Source organism: Anguilla anguilla, chromosome 18 (genome assembly GCF_013347855.1).
Source record: "Anguilla anguilla isolate fAngAng1 chromosome 18, fAngAng1.pri, whole genome shotgun sequence".
In the NCBI taxonomy this organism is placed as follows: domain Eukaryota; kingdom Metazoa; phylum Chordata; class Actinopteri; order Anguilliformes; family Anguillidae; genus Anguilla; species Anguilla anguilla.
In genome coordinates this window covers 3,487,618-3,499,829 of record NC_049218.1, presented here as the reverse complement: position 1 = coordinate 3,499,829, position 12,212 = coordinate 3,487,618, and the positions used below count along the sequence as shown (strand labels likewise).

Below are 12,212 nucleotides of genomic sequence, written 5' to 3'. Positions count from 1 at the left end.
AGAACGTTTGAACTGGTGGTCTTGCCAATCAGTTGGGACAATGGCTTGTTTAATCACCCCCGTGAAAGCTCATTTTGACTGGCCCGGAGCTCTTACTTCATGCCCCTGTATTGCGAGAGTACGTGCAAAGTAAGCCGTATTAAATTAAGCTGACAGAATAATCCAGAGGGTTTGATTGAATCGCATATTCCCTTACAGTCAAATGAATGTTTTTTTCCTGTGCTACTGTCCAGACCATTTCATTTAGAGTCTAAGCTACCTGTTCAGTGTATGCAAATTCTGCCCTCGGGTACAAGCGGTAAAACATGAAAATGTGTAGCTTTTGATCAGAGTGCACTTAAACTACACAGACTGACTGGGTAATATTAAAAATATATTTAATTGTCTGAAAGTGTATGGGAATTAAACACTTTTATATTTCCCTTAGCAATAATGGACTGTGAAAGGTGCATGCCAATCCTCCACATCATGTGATCTGTGAGAATTGAAAAGTTTTGCCTCTTTCTGTTTTTGTTTAGTTTCGCTGTTTAACAGTCCGTAGAGAAGACACTGAGCACTTTACATCAGCTGTCATACAAACCAAGGGGAAATCACCGGCCATTTCTGCCACGCACACCTGTCCTCCTGTCTGACATGACAGTGCAGTCTGACGCCAGGTGGCGAGGCTGCGTAAAGACGTCATCACAACTGAGTTCCAGAAAGGGAGCTCTGTGAACCTACACCCTGGGCTCAGTGTCATTGCTGCAGCGTCTGTGGGACAGCTGATTAAATTGGTCTTTTAAAGCTTATACACTGCTGCTGGTAATGAAAATCGATCTATTAATTTGAAACGACCCGCATGCTTCGGCCCCCAAAGGCGCTCGATAGTTTCATTTAATGCAGTCGGGGGTGCTTCGGTGGATAGCGCAGGAATCGGAGTGCTTTTCTAAGGAGTGCCCGTGTCAACATCTGAGAAGACGAGCCCCTCTTAACTAAGTATTTTTCACCTCATGGGAGCGGAGCTGTCATTGCCTGGCAGGCACGCCAACCGACCTCCACCTTGATTGCCCTGGCCACCGTGAGGTCACGTGACCGCGGGCCACCGGGGGTTGCCAAATGGTGGAGGTCGGGATGCGTGTGCCACTGCGTGCCAAGGCTCCTGAAGCTTCTTTCCACGTAGACGCGAAATCTCTTGAGCACGAGAACACAATCCGCAATCATGTGACGTTAGACCCAGCCGAATTTAGATCAGAGAAAATAATACTCTGCGAGTGCTAATGTGATGCGATTTTATTGGACAGAATAACAAGTCCGGACATCAAAGAGTGGGATTCAATTTTATAATGGAAACTGAAGCTGCTGTACGCATCACGCGCGTATTGTTATTCATCAGGTTTGCCTCTCTACGGTTAAAAAGCGGCAGCTTTTGTTCTATCTTTAGAACTTCGGCGAGCGAAAATAATGAAAAAACGGCACTGAACTTGCAGAGATTAAAATGTCAGCAACAATTGCAAATATCAAGTATTGGCGCTCCAATATCTCTGTGAAGCACGCCTTGGCTATTGCAATAGTTACAGCTACATACACTACTATGCACAGAAAATACGTCAATGGTGGTGGCTGCCTCCGTCGTTAAACTTGTTTGTAGCAATCGTCTCCAGTCCACTTTGGAACAGTTGCTGATTTTGACCTATCCTTGCTTAACATAGCCCAAGGACAGGCGCTTGGGTGTTCAAAACCCAACCGTCATGTAATAGTACAGCATACATTGGACCGCACGCGCTGGCCTTCCACAGATTGTTCATCGGATGTTTCGCAAATTAAATTGGCTTCTTCAGTCTTTCTCGCGTTTGTATTTTTGAATGACAAGGAACTGGATTCCTTCTGAAAAGCAGCGGGAATTTGTCGAAAGCGTTTAATGAGCCCCCATTGTAATCGATGAATATGCTTCTTTGCGCTGCCGTCTAAGTGGAGCGATTTTATTAACACCATTTATATAATAATGCATCGAATTATGAATGGAGCGCTCCAGTTTAATGCGAGTGAATGGAACACAGATGCGGAAAGCTACATTTAGACAGAAATAAAAACGAGGAATTTGGTAGAATATACTATTTCACGCTGTGAATCGACCATTACTAAATTCTTGTAAGCACAATGGTTCTCGTTTTTCCATACAGCACGACCCTGAAAGAAAACTTAATATTTCACGAACTGCTCGTATTGAGATATGCTCTGTTTTTGGAACACCGAATATCCCCTTGAAAAAATCTGAGATTTTGTTGCAGTGGTATATATTTATTGCAGTATGTAGGCTACAATACTTTTGGCTTGGTTTATGGCAGGCATGGATCAACCTGCGTATTTCTGGGCCTACAAGAGACATGGGACTTAATGCGCAGTAAATTGTCCAATGTTAATTCAGCTCTTGACAGATAAGATTTGGGCCCGCATTCCGGATTGGGACCAAGCGTTGAATTAACACTGTTAGGAGCTGAATTAGCACTGGGCATTTTACTGTGTGTGAAGGCCATTCCTCCAGTCCAGTATGTTTTTCTTAGTTGGATTTAAGTCAGCTCAGGACAGGTATTGCTTTAGGCCACCAAAGCCCTCGCGCTTTACTTCTTCTGTTTAATTAGAAATAAATTTTCAATCCCGCCATTATTCCTCGCGCGATTGTTGGCTCGAGCTCTACTTTTTGTCTGCCAAGGCGCCGCATTCGCTTTGCTCCGATCTGATTCTTAAAGGGAGCATATGCGAATGGTCGCCCCAAAAAATCTTTCCATTCAGGGTATGAAATTATAACATCCGCCCTCAGCAACGCTGGTAAAATTGTAATTGATTGTGGCTGGTTAAGACCACAGGTAGTCAACCAGGTTGTGTTATGTTGTAAAATGTAATGAGGCTGATAAAATGTTTAGGAAACTTCCCGCGGTGCTGTAAAGGGTGTCCCTACATGCGTGAGAATGTGGGGAAGGTTCCTAATGGATGCCCCTCCATTGGAGAAAATGTGATGTGGTGCCATATAGGTGCCCTTACAATGGGATAAACTTGAGGTTCCCTACAGGTGCCTTTCTGATGAAAAAAAAACTCATGAAGTGCCCTCTTAGATGCCCTTCCAAGTGAGAAAACACGATGCATCATAGCTTTTTGTGCGCTGGTGGGACCCCATGTCGTGCGGTAGCTGCCCTTTTTATTTTTTCGCCCCTGCCCTTCAAACAGCCTGAGTCCGCCACTGTGTATCAACAATAGTAAAATCACGGCGGTTCCTAAAAAAATCGCCTCACAGATGCCAGATTATGTAATATAGCATGACTACCCTTGAACGCATGCCATAATAAAGACATCTATGAACCTGTTGCGATATATAATAAAACAGCGGGTAAAATAGTTAAAATATTCAAGAAAACATACAGTTTTTCCTCTAGCAGAATGAGGAACAAAAGTAGTCTAAATCATTGCAAAAACAAATCGTTGAAAAAAAAGCATCAAATTATCGTTACTGTAAACAGACTTGTAGAGCGTTGCCGGAATGTGTAGTGGGTAATTTCCGTAAAGCTGAGCGCACGCACCCGAGCTGGTGCGCGTGCTGATTATTGACTAATACTCTGCTCTCTGGTGGACTTAATGTTATCATCGCATCTGTGTATTGCTTCGTCCTTAAAACTGGCGTTTTACATTAAGCCAATACTCGCGCGTGCGGGTGCATTGTAGGCTACGCCGTATTCCGGCTCCCACTACTAGCGCGGTGTCCCTGACGTCTATCCTTGTTGTGCTCTCTCTTTCACTCGCTCGCGCAATGTCATTCGCGCTCTCCTGATGTGTTCGTACTGAGACTGTCATTTCCATGGGATGCGAGAGGAGTCGGCGCAGAGTTCAGGCGGACCCTCTCTCATGGGTTTACTTGCATACTCCAGTGATAGAGAGGGGAGCATTTCTGTTACCTGTATCGAGTGTTAACAGCGCGAATTAATAATTACTTGGCAAAAAAAAAATCCGTAGGCTGCGCTTTTCAAAACCTCACGCGCGCTCTGGAAGGAGGAGGACTGAAACAAAATCACCCAGCAACCAACCTCAACTTTTGGATTCATGTGCGATTTTTAAAACGTAAGCAAAGGATCCTTGATTTTGGGATTGGGAACGGGTTTGTCGAAGGGACAACGTATTAGTGCGGTGGTGAGTCAAATAAGCTCCAGAAAATGCTCTATCTGGCAAACGTACCGTCTTATGTGCTGACACCGCTGTGGTATAGGATGGCATTCATTAGGCTGTGCAAGCGGCATTATGCGAGCCGATTCATCTTATTTGATTCTAGTGAACCGCGTTAAATGATTAACGCGTTGTTATGTTGTGGGAAACTAGTCGTTTTGCGCGAGCGCGAGAAATAAACAATGCGCCACGAGGAAGGTTTAAATCACCAACAGTTGCGGTTACTTACACGTGGTACTGACAAAATAGGTGCATGGGCATTTCTCCTTGAATTAACTTTCAGGTAGCCTATTCTGTGTATCATGCATAGGCTTTGCAGTATGTTGGATCGTAGCCTACGGAATTTTCCGTTTAATTTAGTAGACTAAAACGTTATGGAAAACCCTGTTGTTTATTACAGTAAGCATCGAAATGTGAGGTTTGGGCAGATGCAAAGTCTTAGAAAAAAGAGTTTGTATGTATGCTTGCCCAACATACCGCGGCATTGACAGAATGTAGCCTAATTATAATTTTTGGCCTTTCTGACTTGTTTTTGTCTGGGTTCGGTATTAATGGTTTTATTATTAGGAAGTCCAGCTGATTATACTGCACTACTCTGCTCGCTTTCACAATGAATAGTTTGAGCTGTCCTTAAAAAGGCTCACCAGTTTGCACGCGCACGGACTGGTGCCAGCCCCGCCAGTATCTTTGCGTACAGGTGGCACGAGAAGGATGGACAGTCTCCTGATTAACGGTCCGTTTGGGCTATCAAGCATGACTGCTATTGGTAGACAGCTCTCCAAGACAAGATTCCACATTTTGACGGGTAGGCTAGTGTTTGAAAACATTACGTTGGTTGCGTGTGTCTTAATTATATTCTGCGCATCATTACTTTATTTCATGTTCAGAAAGGGGGATTATGGTGCTTTCCCGCTCGTCATCGAGAGCAGGCACTCTGCACACTCCTCACATTAGGCCTGCTTACCCGATTAATATCATGCTATTGGCACGCTAGTTACTAAACACAACAGGTGGTCTCACAGTTTGTCATTTCTCAAGTGTTGTGCGGTGCCTATTTTTAACCGCTATGCCGACTGTCGTCGCCTCGTGCAATCTGATGTCATTTCTTAGCGGGATGGCTAATGGAACCGCTCCACTGCAGACCGAGGCGTCTTCCGCAAAGTGTGGACCACTTCCCAGGGCCCGCTGAAGATTTTGAGTGGTCCATGAGCGGAAACACGACTGCATTAAAAACCACATAATAATAATAATAATAACAATAATAATAATTCATGTTATTATTGTTTTTGTTATTATTATTGTTGTTGTTACTATTGTTGTTGTTATTATTATTAGGAGTAGTAGTGGTGGTGGTAGCAGTAGAAGTATTTATTAATTTGACCTCATTTAAGGATATTTGCTTTAAAAAATTTGAAATGCATTAAACTATTGAATTATTAAATATTGAAATTAAATGCTGAAAAAAAATGCAGTAAGAAAATAAAGTACATATTCAGCCTATTATAATATATTAATATTACCAGGCCTGACTTTTTCTTTATCATAGCACTCAGAATGTGATCACCGGCCTACTTTCCACCTGCCTGTGATCGTTCCTTGGCTGTAGCAAGTCCCGTGCCATTTGCCACCTTCATGAACTGAACTGAATTCTTTGTGGCAGAACCATGTGGCTGTTTGCTAGCTATTCACTCTGCTTAGGGGTTGTTTTGAATTGAACTGTATTTGTGTTGAATTCCTGTAGTATGTACCTGTTCTGCCTTATGTCAGCATAACTCATGGCGGTGTATAATTTTCATTTTGGTATGCATTATTTATTTATTTATTTATTTGATAGGGACAGTGGGCAGCAAATTTACTGTCCCAGAATGAGCCATCAATGTAAATTTAAAACATTTTTTGAAAACATTTTCAAAAGCTACCACCTGTGTTACCATGTAAGACTGGCTCATGATGTTTGCTACAATTAGGGACCGTACAATTGGATTTGCGTGAGTGTAGAAATTGTTTTATGAGTCATAAAGTTTTTGGTATACACTGAAGAACTTTCCCAAAGGGCCCAATCGGAGAAATTCCGCATGCGTCTAATTTCGCAGTCATGCAGATTGAACGGAAGGCAACGGGCGCAATAAGAATGCAAATTCGGTTGCAATAACAGACATGCGCAACTAAGAATTCCGGCTGCGTTGCCTCGGAACATCGTCTGTTCGCTTAATTTCTCCTCCGCGTGCAGTCTTTTCTGCCTGCTGATCCTGTGGTCATGATGATGACGGCTCACAGTTCTGCTGACTTCTGGGGCGGAAGTTCAGCTCCGTTAGCCAGGAGTCAGAGCTTCACCGCACAGCATTAGGAAGCTATTCCAATACGTTTTTTATGGGGCGCTAACACGAGCCTTCAGATTTGAGTGCGCTATTGCACTTTAAAGCCTAATTAGATTGAGCATGCTGTATAAATTCGGGTATATTTCATTTTGTGCTCTGACAGTGGTCTAGGATTGCTGAACACACAGTGAGGATGGCATATTAGCCTATGGAATACACAGGATACCACAGCTTGCTGTGTTTTTATTTAAAAAAAACTAATTATAGGTTTTTGCTTGAGCAAAGCTGGCAATTATAGCTGTTTTTTCAGCCGTAGTGAAGTTTGAAGTGGGTATTTATAACGTGAACGCTGATTTGAATCACTCTAGTTTTAGCACTCAATGTCTTTTCATAGTAATCACAGGACAAGTGTGAAAACGTTTTTATTATTAGTTCAGTAATCTCCATCTTGCAGTGATTCTTTCGGTCAAAGCGAGGCACAAGGCTGTAGCAGGGACGGCACCGAGCAGCATCACTGCGGTTGTAGAAAACAGAGGGGAAAAAAGAAAAACAGTGTGTGTCCTTTGAATGCTGTACTGCATCACAGCCCATAAAACCTCACAGTCCTCCTCAGGCACCTGGTGAGTGTACTGAAGGCCCCAGTAGTGCACTGTTATTTCCAGTTTCAAGGCGTATTCTGCTCACTGTGCACATAGAGAATGACCAAGGCGTATCCTGCTCACTGTACACATAGAGAATGACCAAGGCGTATCCTGCTCACTGTGCACATAGAGAATGACCAAGGCGTACACTTAAAGGACACCGAATGACATTGAAAGTCCTCTACAAGCATTGGCATACTGGCTTCTTTCTCTCCCTCTCCCTTGCTCTCTCTTCCCCTCTGTCTCTCTGTCTCCCTAGCTCCCTGTCCCTCTATCTCTCTTTCTGTGTCTCCCTCTCTCCCTCCTTCCCTCCCTCTCTCTCCCTTTCCCCCCTCTCTCTCACCCTCTTCCTTGCTCTTTCTCTCCCTCTCTCTCTCCCCCCTCTTTCTCCCTCTGTCTCTCCCCCTCCCTTGCTCTCTCCCTCCTTCCCTCCCTCTCTCTCCCTTTCCCCCCTCTTTCCCTCTCTCTCTCACCCTCTTCCTTGCTCTTTCTCTCCCTCTCTCTCTCCCCTCTCTCTCTCCCTCTCCCTTGCTTTCTCTCCCTCTCCCTCCCTCTCTCTCTCCCTCTCTCTCCCTCCCTCCCTGTGCACTTCATCTTCAGTGGGCAGGCTTGCCTGTGTGCGCGGGTGTTCTGGCTGCTGAGTGATGTGTTCTGCTTGTTGTCCTGGTGAAGTGTGCGATCTCCAGTATTACTGACGATCACTGTGCAGGGAGGCACACTGCACTGCCAGTCCATTCAGAAAAAACAGCCACAGATAAATGGACACACACACACACACACACACACACACAGACGCACATGCACACGCACACACACAGACACACACGCACGCACACACACATACACACACATGTCCATGCACACACACATGCACAGACATTATACACACACATGCACAGACATACGCGTACAAGCACGCACGCACACACACATACACATGCGCACATGCACACAAATACAGACACACACACAGGTGTGTGTGTGTTTGTATTACAGGGCGAGGGAAAGTGTGAGAGAGAGTACTATGAAATCAGTTAATTACATATCCATCTTGGTGGCATGGAAGCTGAGCTGAATTAAAAATTTTATGTTTCCAGTCTGCCTTTGGAAAGGCATTAGCTAATGAACACAATGACTCATGTAATAATCAGGCTGTATTAAATATTATTTTTCTGGGCAGTGTACTCCAGCATCACCGCATGCATACTGTGCCATGTTTCTACTTCTCAGGTTATCAATCATGCACAGCACACTGTGACCTTTCCAAAACAATTAATAGTTTTATTCCTCGCTAATGAGACGTGAATAGATGGTGTCTGCGAGTCCTCAGTGTCCCCCTGTCGAAAGACCACATGCTACTGCTAATAAAGACGAGATCTATTTGGGGCTTAGATCAGCTGTTATTATTGGAATTAACTATTTATAAAACATAATAAAAGCGTGAAATCCATAGGCCCGCTCGTAATCAGGGACACCGCTCTCTTGCTCTTTACGGTTTGGCTGATATTCGCGCAGCACCGGCGGACCTTGTGCGATTGTTGATGGACAGCGTGTCTCGTCCTGGAACGCAGGGAGACGCGTTCCGCGCGCGTCAGAGACTCCGAACCCTGGCCGGCTGCCCGGGAGCTCTCAGCGCGGCCTGTGTGCTTGTGAGGAGGGAGGAGAAGGGTCAGAGAACAGGGTCTCGGTTAGCGCTCCCCGGTGGTTAGCGCTCCTTGGTTAGCGCTCTCCAGTGGTTAGCGCTCTCCAGTTAGCGATGCCTGGTTAGTGCTCCCCAGTTAGTGCTCTCCAGTTAGCGATGCCTGGTTAGTGCGCCCCAGTTAGCGCTCTCCAGTTAGCGATGCCTGGTTAGTGCTCCCCGGTTAGCGCTCTCCAGTTAGCGATGCCTGGTTAGTGCTCCCCAGTTAGTGCTCTCCAGTTAACGATGCCTGGTTAGTGCTCCCCGGTTAGCGCTCTCCAGTTAGCGATGCCTGGTTAGTGCTCCCCGGTTAGCGCTCTCCAGTTAGCGATGCCTGGTTAGTGCTCCCCGGTTAGCGCTCTCCAGTTAGCGATGCCTGGTTAGTGCTCCCCAGTTAGCGCTCTCCAGTTAGCGATGCCTGGTTAGTGCTCTCCAGTTAGCGATGCCTGGTTAGTGCTCCTCCAGTTAGCGTTCCCCAGTGGTTCACGCTCGCTGGTTATAGTGCTCTCCAGTTAACGTTTCGTGGTTTGCGATCCCTGGTTAGCGATGCCCGGTTAGCGCTCCCCGGTTAGCACTGCTAGGTTAGCGCTCCCCGGTTAGCGCTCCCCGGTTAGCGCTCCCCGGATAGCACTCAGATAGTATCGCACACAAAACCCGACGCCCTCAGCATCCCAGCCGCGTGCTTCTGTCGCACGAGCGATGGGGTCACCCTCGGGCCACGCTGGGAGACTTCCAGCGCCAGAGAGAAATGATCCCTCCCTGTCCTGCTGCATAACTGTTTTTGTGTTCGGTAATTCACCGGAGGGTGCAAAGTAGCTGTCAGATGAACCCAGCCGAGGGGCATCTCTGAATTTTATTGGATCCGTTGGTATGGAGATCCCTGAGAATGATGCAGTCATTCGCCTGCCCTGGTTTTCTTCAATGCACACAGATGTCTGTTTTTTTTTTTTTGTTTGTTTTTTCCTCTCAATCTCTTGATTCTCATGCGCGGCTTTGCAGTGTGACGTGACTGCTGTACGTCACGGCAACCGTGCGACCAGAAATAAACCATTTTAAAAAGGCAATGGCATCTGTCCCGTCATCCCAGGCTATCTGGCACCCTGCCCGGACGTTGGCACGGGCTGAATCCAGACACGCCGCGGAGCTTGCCAAGCTCTCGTGGGCACCTGCCCTGTCCCTGGCGTCCTGCTGGGCCCTTGTCCCGTGCCCCCTGCCCCCCACCCCCCGCCGGGGCCTCGAGGTCACCCGCTGCCCCCCACCCACTGCCGGGTCCTCGAGGTCACCCGCTGCCCCAGTGAGGTGAGGCGGGTCAGTCTCCGGTAATGGCGTTCTCGGGGACCTGTGCCCGTGTCCCGTGATAGGGGTGTCGGCCCAGCGCCAGCCGCTGCGTCCGGGCGCATTTCGGAACTCAACGCCGCGTCACCTTCAGCAGGTTCTCTGACTCATTTAATACATCACAGACCCTGCCGTCACGGGCTGGAGCCCTGCTGGCCAAAACGCTGCCCCCACTTTGGCTTCATCCAGCTTCATCCAAGATATCCCTCTCCCGAGGCGACCCCCCCAACCTCAACCCCCCCCCCCCCCCCCCCTTAGCACGATGGACTCCACAGTGTCCCTGGGCTGGATTCCGTTTACATTCGGTTTACATTAATAGCACACGCCTGTAAAACAGGAGACCAGTGACTGACAGGCTCCCCTAGACAAGGTCACCGCTTCACGCCTCCTCCGGGCAGCTCCTGGATTTGTGCTCGTCGTTAAAAGACGTCGTTAAAAAACGCCGCCGTGGTTGTTTCGAAAGCTATTCTTGCAGGTTTGCCCTTTAACTTCAACAAGCGGTGACAAACTTTGGCGCGTTCTTTCCTATGGGTAGGACAAGGGCGTTGTAGTGAGATGCGACAGTCTTCACGTGTTACCGCACAAGCAGTTTTCTCAGTAAACTTGTGTAAATAAAATGTTTGCCGGTAGCAAGCGCTCATTTATTTAAATACTATTCAGATGACGGCCTTTAGAATGGGGACTGAAATGGAAATGAGTGAAAATGATTGTTATGTGTAAGGTGATGATGACGGACCCGAATGTGACGTGTGTTAAATCGCAGCTTGTGAGAAAAGGGGGCCCTTCAATCAGCGCTGCCACGACGACACCCTCTGCTCTTAATTTTGAGTAATGGCTGTAAGCATCGCGCCCTTTTGGCTTGGCGCTGAAACATTAATCTCACGTTTCCGCGGCTGCCAGAGCCTTTGTGCTGCATGAGGAGCTGAAACCGTAGTGCTGGCTGAAATGTATCCCAGAGTGCTGAGGCTAGCTGAGGGGAAAGGCTAGCTGAGGGAAATGCTAGCTGGTGCCAGATTTACCCCCAACGAAATAGGCCCTCTACTACAGTTGGGCTTTTGGTGGCTCTATACAAGGGGGGTTGGGGGGGGGGCGCAATAGTGATTGTGGAATGGAGTGGCACTGTTGCTGTCATCTCTTGTACTCCCCCCCCCGTTAATGTGCAGGCCTAAATACAGGTGTGTGTTTTTTTTTTTGTTTTTTTTTTTGTAGATATGCGTGTTCAGTTTGTGTCAAGTTTTACCTGCAGTGCGTTGTCTGGGCCGTTCTGTGGCGTAGTGCAGACATGTTTATGTGGGTTACAGTAAGCAGTCCTGAAACACCAGTGGTTCAGCACACAGGAAGCACCCACGTTGGGTCGGTGATTTTTTTAAAAATTATTTCTTTTTTTAAACATTTTTTCCATCCCTCACATCGTATTACGGTCTACAGCCCTATAAGTGACTGGGGATTAAAGCCATTCTCTCTTCACGCTGTGGTTTCCTCTCTAGCAATAGAATGTGGGGTGACAGGGATGTTACCCCTGCCCAAAAAGTGCTCCACAAACACTAGAGCGCCTGATAAAGATGCTGATTGGATGATGATTCCTACGGACAGCAATTTATTTTTCAATTTATTTTCCCCTCATCTAGCTTCACCGTCATATTTGTCATTAAAGCCACCCAGCTGTGTATAAGAGACTGTACCCAGCGGCCGTGACCAGTCATGAAGTCTGTGTGGTACTGAACCGAACCCGCGCTGTGCTGGGTGCTGCGTGGCACTGAACTGAACCCGCGCTGTGCTGGGTGCTGTGTGGCATTGAACCCTCGCTGTGCTGGGTTGTGTGTGGCATTGAACCCTCGCTGTGCTGTGTTCTGTGTGGCATTGCACCTGTGCTGAGCTGGGTTCTGTGTGGCATTGCACCTGTGCTGTGCTGGGTTCTGTGTGGCATTGCACCTGTGCTGTGCTGGGTTCTGTGTGGCATTGCACCTGTGCTGAGCTGGGTTCTGTGTGGCATTGTACCTGTGCTGTGCTGGGTGCTGTGTGGCATTGCACCTGTGCTGTGCTGGGTGCTGT

The 12,212-nt window shown here is 47.2% G+C and overlaps 1 protein-coding gene across 3 annotated transcripts in view; it reads left to right on the top strand.

Annotated features, from left to right (window-relative positions):
* Nucleotides 1-12,212, top strand: part of LOC118217650 (zinc finger matrin-type protein 4-like) — a 98,366-nt gene that overhangs the window by 36,875 nt on the left and 49,279 nt on the right. Inside the window, exon 1 of one of the 3 annotated variants that reach the window (XM_035399587.1) lies at nt 3,554-4,086. The exons of 1 other annotated variant lie outside the window; for it this stretch is intronic. The gene's annotated coding sequence lies outside the window, so the exon portion shown is untranslated. One more of the 3 variants, XM_035399589.1, reaches the window with a different exon arrangement.